The following is a 10,667-nucleotide window of genomic DNA, read 5'->3' as shown; positions in this document are numbered from 1 at the left end:
GTCCCACATCTTTTCATTTGCTCCATACTGCACTAGGAAGGATTATATAGATCAACCCTTAATTTTTGTTGCAATTATCTCCCTGATTGTTTAACTTAAAACAGAATTTCCCTCACCAAACGCTATTTGAAATAAATTTTGATTACATGACATTCTCTTAGTCAGTCAAAAATCCCCTCTGATCATTGAAACCAGTTTATGTTCATTGTAGTGTGCACAATGCTTATCCTTCTTTCATCCTGCCTCTTCACAGGACGGAATCCAAATTTCCCAAATGCACTTTGTTACATTTTTCAAACACACTCATCTTTCCAATGGCAACTTAAAGACCTTTTAAAGGAAACTTAACCCCTTTACTATTTCTACATCAAACAACAAAACCATAAAGAATATTCCCTACAAATGACTAAAGATTTTGTCATTTTAATTTCAAAATCTCTGAAACATTCTTCAATTGAAAGTATTGAGCACAATTGTTTCCTGAGGAAACACACTAAGTAGGCTGGTGTCAGGGTTCACAGTTGGACTCCTCCTAAGTCCGTTAAATGTCTACTGCTTTTTATCTGTGTCTGAAAAAGTGAAGACCTGGCACATTTATTCAAGTTGTTAATGGGTAGCAAAATTCTCTTATTGACAATAAAGAGAGATTTCAGATTATGTTCCTTGATCAAATACTCTGTTTAATTGCTCTACTTTCCTTTTTACTTTTTGTATAACAACAATCCTATAACAGGATATGTAAATAAACTTAAGGCTAGAGCTGAGGGTGGAAGGAGGGAAGAAAGAAAGAAATAAGAGAGAAGTGGGCTAAACCCAGATGGTCTTTACCTCTTCCATCCTCTTCAAACTATCTTGTTGTAGGGCAGTGAAGGTTAACTCAGACATCACCTTTCTTGAACTCCAATTTCTCTCCCCAATTTAGCCCCAAGCATGAAGAAACTACCCCTGTGTGTGATTTAGATGCGTGGCTTACTGCTAGATGAGCCTATCCCAGGAGGGTCTCCCTGACAGTAGTAGTGTGATACTGTGACAGAGTACTCTGGGTGCACTGACAATCCTGGAAAGCAGATGTCACTGACCTCTAACTGTGAATCACCATCTTATACGTTATCAGCACGTTATTATAAGGATTAACTGTTCAAATTCAAAGAGATAAGATAGAAAGACAATCCAAAAGGATAAAACAACAAGTCATACATGAATTAGTATAGATAATAAAGGCTGCTGACTAACTTCATAATATGCATAATATGCATTTGGCTTTATAATATAGAGATTCTTTAAAGAGAAGAAAATAAACCTTTCAAGGATGCCTTCTCTCACCATTCCTACTCAACATAGTATTGGAAGTTCTGGCCAGGGCAATCTGGCAAGAGAAAGAAAGAAAAGCATTAAATTCAAACAGAGGAAGTCAAACTATCCCCGTTTGCAGATGACATGATCCTATATCTAGAAAACCCCACAGTCTTAGCCCAAAAGTTCTGAAGCTGATAAACAACTTCAGAAAGGTCTCAGGATACAAAATCAATGTGCAAAACCACTAGCATACCTACACACCAACAACAGTCAAGTCGAAAGCCAAGTAAAGAATAAATTCTCATTCACAAATGCCACAAAAAGAAGTACCCAGGAATACAACTAACAAGGAAGGTGAAAGATCTCTACAAAGAGAACTACAAACCACTGCTCAAAGAAATCAGAGATGACACAAATAAATGGAAAAATATTCCATGCTTATGAATAGGAAGAATTAATATCTTTATAATAGCCATACTGCCCAAAGTAACTTATAGATTCAATGCTATTCCCATTAAACTACCATTGGCATTCTTCACAGAACTAGAAAAATACTATATTAAAATTCACATGGAATCAAAAAGGAACCCAAATAGCCAAGGCAATTTTAAGCAAAAAGAACAAAGCCAGAAGTATCACACTACCTGACTTCAAACTATACTACAGGGCTACAGTAACAAAAACAAGATGATACTGGTACAAGAACAGACACATAAACCAATGGAACAGAATAGAGAACCCAGAAATAAGACCACACACCTCCAAATATCTGATCTTCAACAAATCTGACAAAAACAAAGAATGGGGAAAGGATTCCCTAGTCAATAAATGGGCCTGAGATAACTGGCTAGCCATATGCAGAAGATTGAAACTAGACCCATTTCTTACACCATATACAAAAATTAACTCAAATGCATTAAAGACCTAAATGTAAAACCCAACACTACAAAAACCCTCGAAGAAAACCTAGGCAATACCATTCAGGACACAGGCATGGGCAAATATTTGATGATGAAGACACCAAAAGCAATTGCAACAAAAGCAAAAATTGATAAGTGGGATCTAATTAAACTGGAGAGCTTCTGTGCAGCTATATATATATTTTATACATAATATATATATCAACAAATTATATATATAATTATATATAAAATATATATTATATATAATATATGTATTAACAGAGTAAACAACCTACAGAATGGAAGACAATTTTTGCAAACTATGCATCCAACAAAGATCTAATATCCAGCATCTATAAGGAATGTATAAGGAATTTATACATATATAAGAAACTTTAAAAAATTTCAAGAAAAAAGCAAACAACTCCATAAAAAAGTGGACAAAGGACATAAACTGGCACTTTTCAAAAGAAGACATACATGCAACCAACAAGCATATGAAAAAAACCTCAACATCACTGATCATTAGAGAAATGCAAATGAAAACCACAATGAGATACCATCTTGCACCAGTCAGATGGCTATTATTAAAAAATCATAAAATAACAGATGCTGATGAGGTTGTGGAGAAAAAGGAATGCTTATACACTGTTGGTGGGAGTGTAAATTAGTTCAACCGTTGTGGAAGACAGTGTGGTGATTCGTCACAAACCTAGAGGCAGAAATACCATTCAACCCAGCAATCCCATTACTGGGTATATACCCAAAGTCACATCATAAAGTCACATGCACATGTATGGTCATTGCAGCAGTATTCACAATAGCAAAGACATACAATCAACCTAAACGCCCATCAATGATAGACTGGATAAAGAAAATGTGGTACGTATACACCATGGAATACTGTGCCGCCACAAAAAAGAACAACATCTTGTCTTTTGCAGGGATGTGGATGGAGCTGGAGGCCATTTTCCTTAGCAAATTAATGCAGGAACAGAAAACCAAATACCACATATTCTCACTTATAAGTAGGAACTAAATGTTGAGAAAACATGGACACATAGAGAGGAACAGCACACACTCGGGCCTTTTGGAGGGTGGAGGGTGGAAGGAGGAAGAGGATGAAGAAAAACAACTAATGGGTACCAGACTTAATACCTGGGTGATGAAATAATCTACACAACAAACCCCCACGACACAAGTTTACCTGTGTAACACACCTGCACTTGTACCCTTGAACTTAAAAGTTTTAAAAAAGGAATTTCATTTTTCATAATGGATTTTCTTTTCTACCTTATGCTCATAAGCCATAAGCTGAGATTACTTTTTTTTATTGCTTTCAGTTTGCTGGCCTTGGACCATTCTGCCTTTGAACTAATTTTATGGCACGCTGAACTTCTGCTTCTTTACCAGCTTCTTCTCAAAGGAAGAAAACTGCAGTCCTGACACCTTCAAAATGAAAACAAGCAAATGAACAAACAAAATACCTCCTCCAGGATGTGGAGGCAAAGCCTTTTTCTTAGAATTAAAGGCCCACATTTGTTCACAATGCTGTTATTCTACCCGCGGGCTTGAAAAATGGGCTGAAGGAAACATCGGACAAATAACTGTATGGTAAGAAACTGAACAGACAGATTGATTCTTAATTAGTACCTGTGTAGAGCCAAGACCCTCATGTATAATGGTAAGCATCAAAGCAAAGCCTTAGTAAGCATTAGGTGCTACTTAAGCATACCAACACATGATAGAAGTTTTTCTTATTGGAAATATATGAAAATAGGTATTATGGGCTATATAACATGTGATATAGTTTGGATATTTATCGCCCCGCAAATCTCATGTTGAATTGTAATCTCCAGTGCTGGAGATGGGGCCTGGTGGAAGGTGTTTGGATCATGGGGGCAGATCCTGCATGCCTTGGTGCTGCCTTTGTGATGATGAGTGAGTTCTCATGAGATCTGTTCGTTTAAAAGTGTATCACACCTCCTTCCCACTCTCTTGCTCCTGCTTTCACCTGTGATGTGCCTGCTCCCCCTTCACCTTCTGTCATGACTGTAACCCTCCTGAAGCCTCCCTAGAAGCCAAGCAGTTGCCAGCAACATGCTTCCCATAAAGCATGAAGAAATGTGAGACAATGAGACCTCTTTTCTTTACAAATTAAAAACAAAGAAAATGAACTATTTTATCAAAACAATATATCGTTGATGATGACAATGACAGATGATGATAACGGATTGTTAATATTATTTAGGTACTTTTTCTCACAGAGGTAAGGAACATTACTGTATTAGTCAGAGTTCTCTAGAGAGACAGAACTAATGGACTAGATATATGTGTAAAGGTGAGTTTATTAAACATTAACTCTTGTGATCACAAGGTCCCACAATTGGCCATCTGCAGGCTGAGGAGCAAGGAGAGCCAGTCTGAGTTCCGAAACTGAAGAACTTGTAGTTCAATATTCGAGGGCAGGGAGCATCCAGCACAGGAGAAAGATGTAGGCTGGCTGGGAGGCTAGGCCAGTCTCTCTCTTCACATTTTTTGCCTGCTTATATTCTAGCGGCACCGGCAACTGACTAACTTGTGCTCACCCAGATTAAGGGTGGATCTGCCTTTCCCAGCCCACTGACTGAAATGTTAATCTCCTTTGGCAACATCCTCACAGACACGCCCAGAATCAATACTTTGTATCCTTCCATCCAATCAAGTTGACACTCAGTATTAACCATCACAATTACCTATGTCCACAAATACGGAATTTGTTTCATCTCTTTGTCTATTTCTAAGTTCAATGCATATATTCATTTATTTGTTTAAAGAAAAAAATAAATTCTGTCTGAAACTATTTCGTCTAATACTGCTGGAGGACGTGGTACTCCTGGGTCAGAAATAAAGGCCTTTTTTCTTTTTTCTCACAGGACAGCAAGCCGTTTGTGCATCAGCTCCCCTGCGCAAGCCCGCAGGGAAAATGTGAAGGAGGGTCTAGGAGGATGCTTGCCTGTGCTGTAGGTTGTATTATAGAAAAAAACAAAAAACAAAACAAAACAAAAAAAACACTGGTCTTGGAGAACCTACCACTTTATAGCAAGAGATAAGGAAATGTACCTTTGTCCCACTAGGAACATGACTTCATTTCTCAAGGTGGCTCTGGAAAATAAAATCCTAAGAAGTGTCTCAGGTGAAGAGTACTGATGGTCTTGTTAGAGGCATTTGAACCAGAGCAACTCCATTTTGAATAGGGGCTGGGTAAAACAGGGCTGAGATCTACTGTGCTGCATTCCCATATAGTTAAGACATTCTAAGTCACAGGGGAAGATAGGAGGTCAGCACAAGATACAGGTCATGAAGACCTTGCTGATAAAACAGGTTACAGTAAAGAAGCCAGCCAAAACCCACCAAAACCAAGATGGCCATGAGAGTGACCTCTGGTTGTCCTCACTGCTATACTCCCACCAGTGCCATGACAGTTTCCAAATACCATGGCAATGTCAGGACGTTACCTATATGGTCTAAAAAGGGGAAGTGTGAATAATCAACCCCTTGTTTAGCATATCATCAATAAATAACCATAAAAATGGGCAACCAGCAGCCCTTGGGGCTGCTCTGTCTATGGAGTAGCCATTCTTTATTCCTTTACCTTCCTAATAAACTTGCTTTTGATACAGGAGTTAAAAAGAAATTATTTAGGCCAATAGTAAGGGTAAGGAAGTCCTCTGTAAGATTTCCCTTTTAGTAAAAAACAGCCCCCAAATTATTTCTTTTCTAATAAAAAACAGCCTGTAAAATTGAGCTGCAAACATGGATAAGCAAGCTGAAAGCTTACAGGGGTGAATGCCAGCAGCTAAAACAATAGGAAAAGGCTCCCTGGGGGCTAGGCATGGTCAACATGGTGGCTCCCTTCCCTTTGCCTTCCAAACCATGCATACAGTAAGGAGCAGGCAACATGTTGCTGGCCAGGCAAAGACTCCATTTGCATAATAGAAGATTAGGGTGGAGCAGCCATCTTCCCTGGGTTTTATGTAAATGTCACACCTGGTCCAACCAATCTTTGGTCCCTATGTAAATCAGACACTTCCTCCTTAGGTCAGTCTATAAAATCCGGTGCACTTTGCTATTCTCCTTTCTCTTTCTTTTGCCTATTAAACCTCTGCCACTAAACCCGCTTCTTGTGTGTCTACGTATTTGATTTCCTTGGAGTGAGGAGACACACCTTGAGTATTTACCCCACACAAACGATGCCACTTCACTTTCATTTTACTCTACAGACTCGCCCTGAATTATTTCTTGAGCGAGATCCAAGAAGCCTCTCTTGGGGTGTAGATCAGGACCCCTTTCCAGTAACAGTCTTGCATTCTTGGCATACCTAAAAACATTTCTGACATGCTCCCAATAACACCAGTGCTGCTGGTACATTGTCTATATTTTGAGTAGCAAAGAGTTGGGGTCCCAGTTTAAAAAAATAAGATCCAAGGTCCCAAGATCCCAAACCCACTGAATCCAAGCCTCCAGAAGGAGGTTAGGATTATGTTACCAAACACCCCAGGTTAGTCTTTCAGAAATGATAAATAAGAAAAATTACTAGTCTAGATAATAGTTGTAATCTTGAGCAGCTGAAAATAGGTAAAATTAATGTGATCACATTTTGTCTTCCCGTTAACTTACATGCAGTTCTAGACATATTTTATTTTGATTCAGGCTTAACTCACAGTACCTTTCAAGTCCCAGCTGACAGCTTGTGAAGAGTAGCAAAATACACCACTTTGTCAGAAGACTTCTTTTGAGCTGAAAGCAACTGACAAAAAGCAGTTTACAAAAAGCCTTCTGCCCTCCCCCTGTTTGCCTAAAAGCACAACATAAAGTTGTAAAGGTGTCCCCCTTCCCTCTCTCCAAGGAGGACAGAAGTTACTCACTAGAGATAACCTACACCCTTATCAGCCTGAAGACTGTACCAGTGAGATCTACGTAACAAACCTTGCTAAAATTGGCCCTTATCTGCCATTAATTTCCCCATATAATTGCCTTTCCACAACTTGCCACACCTAGAAACTCAAAGTCTTTACCCTTTGTCTTATCATATCTCTAAACATTTATTGTTCTTTTATTAAGGTCCTATGTATGCCCAGAAGTTACTCGTGCTGAGCACTCACATGTGTAAATGTTATGCACATACTAACTGATATGGTTTGAGTCTGTGTCCCCACCAAAATCTCATGTTGAATTGTAATCACCAGTATTGGAGGTGGAGCCTGGTGTGTGGGGCCTGGATCATGGGGGTGGTTTCTCATGGTTTAACACCATCCCCTTTGGTGCTGTGGTTGCAATAGTGAGTTCTCATGAGATCTGGTTGTTTAAAAGTGTGTGGCACCTCCCTGCCCCCTTGTTCCTGCTTTGACCATGTAAGATGCCTCACTTCCCCTGCCCTTCTCCATGATTAGAAGCTTCCTGAGACCTCCCCAGGAGGAGAAGCTGCTATGCTTCCTGTACAGCCTGCAGAACCATGAGTCAATTAAATCTCTTTTCTTTATAAATTACTCAGTCTCAGGTATTTCGTTATAAGAGTGCGGGAATTAATACACTAATGAACTTCTGTTTTGTTTTTCTCCTGCTTGTCTGTTTTGTTAGTCCAACTTACAGGGCTCCCACTGAAGAACCCAGGATAAATAGAGAAAAAGGGTTGTTTCCTACCCTGCACTTGGAATGAGAAAAGTGAAGTTACTTGGGTAGGGTCATTCTGAATGGGGGCCAGTATGGAAGCCAGAATAGCTGAGATCCAGTCCTGAAGAAAGTTGGTCAACATCAGATTCTGTGGAAGTCCTCAATAAAAAGGGAACGTAGACTCCAACAAGAGCCAAACTGATAGGCAACTCTTCAGAAAGACATTTATTGTGGAAGCAGGAGGCAATGCTTAAAGGAACCTAGTGGGTAAGCCAAACAAAAGCCAAAGGTGGGAGAAGCTTAGGAAAAGACAGGGTTGGGGACCCAAGCTGTGATGTAGTTAGCAAGGCTCCAGAAACAGGAAGCCAGACACCAGCAAACGAGAATGCCTTCCACTGAGGCCATTTTGTGTTATTGTTGTTTTAAGCCTCAATACCCTATCTCTCCCCAGAAAATAATAATCTGCCAATAAAAGCTTAAATACCCCAACCTAGCAATGCTAAATAAATTAATGAAACAAATATTTCTCTTTAAATATAAATCAGTACCTCTAAATTATGTTTCATAGATTTGGAGTTGGGTTTCTTAAAACACATCACTGATTCATAGTATTTAAAAGAACAGCATGATTAAAAGAAAAGACAGGAGAAACAGAGAACAAATTATTTAGACTGTATTCTAATTATTCTCATGATGTTTTTACCATGGTTCCCTAATGCACCTTGTATATGATTTCTACCCCATCCTTTGTTCATCACAGTCAGCGAGTTTAAAAAAAAAAAGGAAGATCAAGCCTTTAATCTAACAAGAAGCTGAAACAAATTTAAGATGCTTTTAAGTCAGTAGATGGAAACTAAAACGTATGCCTAATCATCTGTGATGAACTTCAGAATTAAATATATATAAAACATGCTGTACTCTCAAAGGGGTTCATTTTTATGCTTGACATCACCAATTATTATTCAAGCAGATAGCAAAAGATGGAGCTCAAAAGATGATTAAATAATTAGGCGGAAGTACCAATTGAAACATGCATACTTTGAAGTCTGTAATTTCAGCAAATGGCTGACACACACGAGCATGGAAAAAAACGTTTGCCTTTGCAGGATCTAGATGAAGGTTAATAATTCAGAGGCAGTGTTTCCAAAGTGTTTGAGAAAACTTCATAATCAACTTCCTCCTCATCATAATTTCCCAGATTTCTCTGTACCTTTCTTCTCTCAAAGGTCTTATTCACTTCCCAGCTCTGATCATTATTTTCATACAGATGACTATAAATCTACCTCTCTGTCCCAGGGCTCATTTTGGAGCTTCAGACTCACATTTTCAGCTATTTCTTGGCTGTTGTTTCCTAAATCACTTATCTGAACCATAAATTCAGCATAATCCTAAACTAGTTTAACAACTTTCTCCTCCAGATGAGATCCTTCTGTGGTTTGTAGGTAATAGGAATTCCATTTCGTCATATGTTCACGTTCATAATAGTTAAGTTGTTTTCAGCTTTTCTTTCCCCTTCACCTCTAAAATTCCGTCAACATCTAGTCATGTAGATTCTATCTTCAAAGTATTTCTTGTATTCTTCTTCCTGTGACCCTCATTTACTCCACCTTGTTTACGTCCTTATTGTTTTTAACTGACGCTCCATAACAGGAGAGAGAAAGAGAGACCTCCTATCCATCTTGAGCACTGCTACCAGATTATTCTTTCTTATCCACAGGGTCTCATCTTACTCTGTGGCTCTAAATCATCAAGGGCTCTTCACTGCCTACCAAATAAACATTTACACCCTGATATTCAAGATCCTTCAAAATATACAGGCCTGGCACACATTCCCAATCTTATTTCCTACTACTTTCCCTCAGTGCCTACTACACATTCCAGTCAAATCTGATTGCCCCTCCAAATAGAAACTGTGCTTTCATCCTTCTAAGGTGTGCTTCCCTTCCTGACACTTAAAAAGCAGCAAACATGATGGAGAGAAGGGCTGGGAGCTTTGGAGTCAGAGATCATGTTGCATTGCATTCCATTTCTCACTAATCAGCTGTCTAATTGTTGGCAAAGTACTTCGCTTCTCTAATCCGGTTTTATAATCTGTTAAATGTGCATAATTCCTACCTCACAGTTATAATTTTTATAATTATAAAATTATAATTTTATACTTATAAAGTTATAAGCTTTAATTGACATAATCCAGTAAAGGAATTCAGTTGTTCCTGCCCTCTTTCCTTCAAGTGGACAAATCTCAAACATTGTGCTCTCACTCCATTAACCTTTTCTTTATCTTCTAAACCAGATATGATCTGTCCCTTATTTTTTTATTATTATTATTATTATTATACTTTAAGTTCTAGGGTACATGTGCATAATGTGCAGGTTTGTTACATATGTATACTCGTGCCATGTTGGTGTGCTGCACCCATCAACTCATCATTTACATCAGGTATAACTCCCAATGCCATCCCTCCCCCCTCCCCCCTCTCCATGATAGGCCCTGGTGTGTGATGTTCCCCTTCCCGAGTCCAAGTGATCTCATTGTTCAGTTCCCACCTATGAGTGAGAACATGCCGTGTTTGGTTTTCTGTTCTTGTGATAGTTTGCTGAGAATGATGGTTTCCAGCTGCATCCATGTCCCTACAAAGGACACAAACTCATCCTTTTTTATGGCTGCATAGTATTCCACGGTGTATATGTGCCACATTTTCTTAATCCAGTCTGTCACTGATGGACATTTGGGTTGATTCCAAGTCTTTGCTATTGTGAATAGTGCTGCAATAAACACACGTGTGCATGTGTCTTTATAGCAGCATGATTTATAAT

The sequence above is a fragment of the Chlorocebus sabaeus genome, chromosome 7 (genome assembly GCF_047675955.1).
Source record: "Chlorocebus sabaeus isolate Y175 chromosome 7, mChlSab1.0.hap1, whole genome shotgun sequence".
Taxonomy (NCBI): Eukaryota; Metazoa; Chordata; class Mammalia; order Primates; family Cercopithecidae; genus Chlorocebus; species Chlorocebus sabaeus.
The sequence above is the reverse complement of the archived record's forward strand: the minus strand, read 5'-3'. Positions refer to the sequence as shown.